A 5,253-nucleotide genomic window follows, 5' to 3' on the forward strand; every position below is an offset into this window, starting at 1 on the left:
TGAAGATCTCCAAGAATGGGGAAGTTACCACTTCTTTAGGTAACCCATTCCATTTTGGGACATTTTAAATGATAAAGAAGTTATTTCCGTCTCTAAGATGTCCACCAATTGCTTTTGTTTCTGCTCTTTGGATCCTAGAAGAACAAGTCTAATCCTTCCAAATGTGTCAGCCCTTCAGATGATTTTCAGTGTAGCTATCTTCTCAAGACTAAAATATCCCCACTTCCTTCAAGTGATTTGTAAAACTACAAAAGCCAAAATCACTAAATGATTTTCCCTGGGGCAGCTAGGTGGCTCAATGGATAAAGCATCAGTCCTGGAGATGGAAGGTTCTGGGTTCAAAACTGGCCTCATACACTTCATAGCTATGTGATAGTGGGCAAGTGGTTGCCTAGCTCTTACCACTTTTCTGCCTTGGAACCAGTTGTTAGTATTGCTTATAAAATAGAAGATAAGGGTGTTTGTTTGTTTGTTTGTTTGTTTGTTTTTTAATGATTTGCCCATTATAATCTAGTTTGAGCCCCCCCTTTCCAGGTTTATTTCACATTCCCCTTCAAAAACTATATATTGTGGCCAGCTTAACCTACTTTCTGCTCCTCAGACCAGGGCACCTTTTTACCTCTTTTCCTCTTGCTCTCCTTGACATTTAGAATACATGACCCCTTGCTAGATTCTTCAACTTGTGTACTACCTCCTATGAGAAACTCTCTACCTCTTCAAATAATCATGGTTATATTTAGCAGTTGATATGTTGTATCTCCCCAATAGAATACTCTCTTTGAGTACAAGGACTTTCTTTTTTGTCTTTGTATCAAGAAGATGCAATTTAGAACAATGAATTACCGATAGAAGATTTTTTTAATGAATACCAGGATTGTATATTTTTATGTTTGTAAACCTCCAGGCAAATTACATTCTTAATAGCTCTTGCCTAAGAGTTTGACATTTTTATATTTTGTTATAAAAATGTCATTTTTGAGAAATTGGATTTCTGGCCCAGAATTCCAGATTCCAATTCTAGACATCATCTTCCTAAGCTTTCCCAAATCTTTTTTCTTATGAATCCCCTGCCCTCAGTGGGCAGCAATGACCAAAAAAATAAAAGTACAACTTAGGTCCCTCTGATATTCAGTTTCTTGCCCAACATTTTATAATCTTTAGCAATGCCTTCTAGGTTGCTACTGGCATAATTATGTTATACCCATATGAATTACCAAAAGTGGCTAGTGTTTCTCTGTCATGTCTTAGCTACATGCTCTGAAAAGACAGCCGACCTCTCTATTGTTGTTAGGGCAGAAGATAGCTGCCTCATTACTCAGTAGATGTAGAACAATCAATCCTCCTCTCTTCTCCTTTGGTCCTTACTTGATAAATCTCTCTCACCAAGTAGCAGGAAGGAGATGCTTCATCTTCCCCATGTCTCCATTTCTGGGAAAAGCTCCTGTTTTTTCCCAAATATTCAGCAGTCCCTTTCTCTTCTGTGTGAGAATCTTCTATTTTCCAACCTCATGATTCAGGTTACGATTCCTTCTTTCAAGTCTTAAGAAAGCTTTTATTTTACATTAAAGATTTCTCTCTTGTTTGCTTGTTTCCTTTTATTTTGTTTTATTTTTTAATACTTCCTCTTCAATGTCCAAAGAGGAATTTCATTCCTTGAATCTTTTTAGTTCTGGGAAGGAGACCAGCCTGAACCTTGGAGTCATTTGGCCAGAAAAGAGAGATAACAGTCACATGGGGAAAATTCCTCATCTTCTCTATTCTTATTGGAAACTAATCCATTTGCTGGCAGTTTCCCTGGAGCATTTTTAAAAAAATCAAATTGCTTGTGGGCTTTTTCAAATTCAGAACTGTGATTTACTATCTCATCTCATTCTACCCAACCTGTTTGCATTCTCATGCTGGGTTTTAATCTTTGTTGCCAACTTGCCTTTGTTGTGGTTTGTTGTCATTGTCATGTTATCATTATCATTTGTACAGCACTATCAGGTTTAGAAAAAGCACTTAACATACATTATCTCATTTGGTCATGGTTCCTTCCTGTTCTCCATGATCTACATACCTAGAATGCATTCCCTCCTTACCTACACTGCATTTAATCCTTTTCTTCCTTGGAGATGGAGCTCAAACACTACTTTCTACATGAAGTATTTTTTTTATCCACCTAAATTACCTTTACTTGACTACTTTGTATATATTTGTGTTTATGGCCTATGAATAAATGAATATAGCATTTATTAAGAACTTACTTTGTATAAAGTAGTAGGGATATAAATGGAAAAGACAGTCTTTGCTCTCAAGGAACTCATATTCTTTTAAAAAATTCTTTTTAATAATTTATTTTCCCTAATTACATGTAAAAATTATTTTTCATATATATAAATTGTTTTTGGTCCAGAATTCTCTCTCTTTCCTTCCGCTTCACTGAGGCAGTAAGCAACCTGACATAGAATTTATATATGAAATAATATAAAATATTTCTTCATACTAATCCTTTTGTAGAAGAAAACTCAAAGAAAAGAAGAAAAAAATGAAATATAGTAAACTTTTGTTGAGATTTAGATTCTATCAGTTCTTTCTCTGGAAGCAGCAGGCATTTTTCATAGAGTCCTTTGGGATTGTTTAGGATCATTGCTGGAATTGCTGAGAATAAGTTATTCCCAGTGGTTGATTGTACAATATTGTTACTGGGGAAAGTGTTCTGGTTCTGCTTCTTTCATTCTGCATCATTTCATGTAAGCCTTCCCAGATTTTCCTGAAATGTTCCTGCTTCTTAAAAAGAGTTTTTCTCTTCTGTGGATTTTTGCACCTCTTTTGTCAGTTGGCCCATTTTGTTTTTAAATGTATTTTCTTCAGTATTTTTTGTGCCTCCTTTACCAAGATGTCTATAGTCTTTTTCATGAATTTCCTACATTACTCTCATTTATTTCCCTAAATTTTCTTCTACCTCTCTTAATTAGATTTTTAAAATTCTTTTTGAGATCCTTAAGTAATTCTTTTTGGGCTTGAGACCAATTCATATCTTTGAGTATTTGGATGTGACAGTATTGACTTTGTTGTCTTCTTTTGAGTTTGTGTTTTGGTCTTTCCTGACATTCAAGTAACTTTCTATGTTGAGTTTCTTTCTTTCTTTCTTTCTTTCTTTCTTTCTTTCTTTCTTTCTTTCTTTCTTTCTTTCTTTCTTTCTTTCTTTCTTTCTTTCTTTCTTTCTTTCTTTCTTTCTTTCTTTCTTTCTTTCTTTCTTTCTTTCTTTCTTTCTTTCTTTCTTTCTTTCTTTCTTTCTTTCTTTCTTTCTTTCTTTCTTTCTTTCTTTCTTTCTTTCTTTCTTTCTTTCTTTCTTTCTTTCTTTCTTTCTTTCTTCTTTCTTCCTTCCTTCCTTTCTTCCTTTCTTCCTTTCTTCCTTTCTTTCTTCTTTCCCTTCCTTCCTTCCTTCCTTCCTTCCTTCCTTCCTTCCTTCCTTCCTTCCTTCCTTCCTTCCTTCCTTCCTTCCTTCCTTCCTTCCTTCCTTCCTTCCTTCCTTCCTTCCTTCCTTCCTTCCTTCCTTCCTTCTTTCTTGTTTTCTTTTTTTTTTTTAAACCCTTACCTTCTGACTTGGAGTCAATACTCTGTATTGGCTCCAAGGCAGAAGAGTGGTAAGGGCTAGGCAATGGGGGGGTCAAGTGACTTGCCCAGGGTCACACAGCTGGGAAGTGTCTGAGGCCAGACTTGAACCCAAGACCTCCCGTCTCTAGGCTTGGCTCTCAAGCCATTGAGCTACCCAGCTGCCCCCTCTTTCTTGTTTTCTTGTTTTTTTCTGACTTTTTTCTTGTCTTTTGACTTAAAAAACTGCTCTATGTGGGCTCTGTTCCTCCCAAGTTTTAGTTTCTTTGTATAGCTCCCTTCAAAGCTAGCTCTGAGGATCCAGACATTTAAGTTCATCTAAGGTGGTATGATTTAAGCATGTGTATTTAGTATTATCCTGGCATTTGCTGTAGTCTTTGAGTGACCAGGAATATTATTTTCCACATTGTAATTGTGACAAGAGTTGCTTGGTCACCTACAGCTACAAGTGCATTTGCTTCTCCTTGCCCTGGGCCTTTGACCCAGGACTTCAATTTGAATCTGTGTGTGGGCAATGCAATAGAGTCCTGCACTCGGAGGCCAAAAAGGAACCCCTGTATCCTTCTGACCAGTTGTCTGACCCATTTAATGTCTTTGGGCTGAGAACTCAGAAAGCCATTGCCTGAGATTCAGCCCATTGCCTCTGATTTAGCCCCTCTTATCCTCAAGCTTGAGTTGGCTTAGTGAGACAGGGTCTGTGGTCCGCTCTCACCCCAGTGTGACAGATCTTTTGTGCTGCCCTTTTAAGTTATCTTGGGCTGAAAAATTGTTTCACCCTGATCTTTTGTGTCCAGAATTCGTTTTGAGGTCTTATATCAAAGTTCTTTGAAGGTTAATTTGGTAGCAGTCAGGCAGGTCCATGTACCTGCTTTGTGACCCTGGCCAAGGAGCTTATATTCTTATGGAAACAATGCCTAGGGGCGGTTTCAGCTGTATGTCCCATAGAAGGTCTCATGGACCTTGGGGTGCAGTGGCAAAGCAGACGATAACACCTCTTCTTTAATGTTATTTCCACTGATACTTTAGTTTCTTTTCTTGAACCAATTGACAATGCCAAAAACGTTCTTTTGGGGGTTTTCAAAGAATGTGGTTAGAGTATCCCAGCAGGGAGTGCTTCCCAAGATGATGGCTGTGAGGGCTGGGTATAAGACATTCTAATATATTAAGTACTGAACAAAAATTTCAAATGAATATTAACCTTTTCCTTGCACTTATATATAGAAAGCAAGTTTAAAAATTTAGAGAATGGCTTAGGAGAGTTAAGAGTTAAGTCAGCAACTCAAGCCATGACCAAACTTAATAGCATCCTTATTCTTTTCTTTGGTGCTGTTTGCTAATGTTAGCTCTGAGAATACAGATAAGAAGTTTCATAGATTGCAGTCCAGACCATAAAACCAACCCCCAATCTCTAAGCTCTAAGTGTTTCCAAGGTTAGCTCTGGGTTGAGCCAATCCCTCCCCCATCCCTTTATTTTTTTCTTTCCTTTGCCCTGAGATGGCCAGTTATATGGCTCAGATACTAAAGCATAGATTTGGGAGTGGAGGCAAGTGATAATACCTTGTCTTCTCATTAATCATTACCCTGGAATTCCTGGAAAGTGAGGAGAATGGGTGAAGCATTACTAGCATGTATCAGATATGGAAGAGTGTGTGTGTG

General features: G+C 37.4%; 1 protein-coding gene across 2 annotated transcripts in view; it reads left to right on the forward strand.

Annotated features, from left to right (window-relative positions):
* Positions 1–5,253, forward strand: part of DERA (deoxyribose-phosphate aldolase) — a 187,681-nt gene that overhangs the window by 97,439 nt on the left and 84,989 nt on the right. The gene's annotated exons all lie outside the window — the stretch shown is intronic.

This window comes from Monodelphis domestica, chromosome 5 (genome assembly GCF_027887165.1).
Source record: "Monodelphis domestica isolate mMonDom1 chromosome 5, mMonDom1.pri, whole genome shotgun sequence".
Taxonomy (NCBI): Eukaryota; Metazoa; Chordata; class Mammalia; order Didelphimorphia; family Didelphidae; genus Monodelphis; species Monodelphis domestica.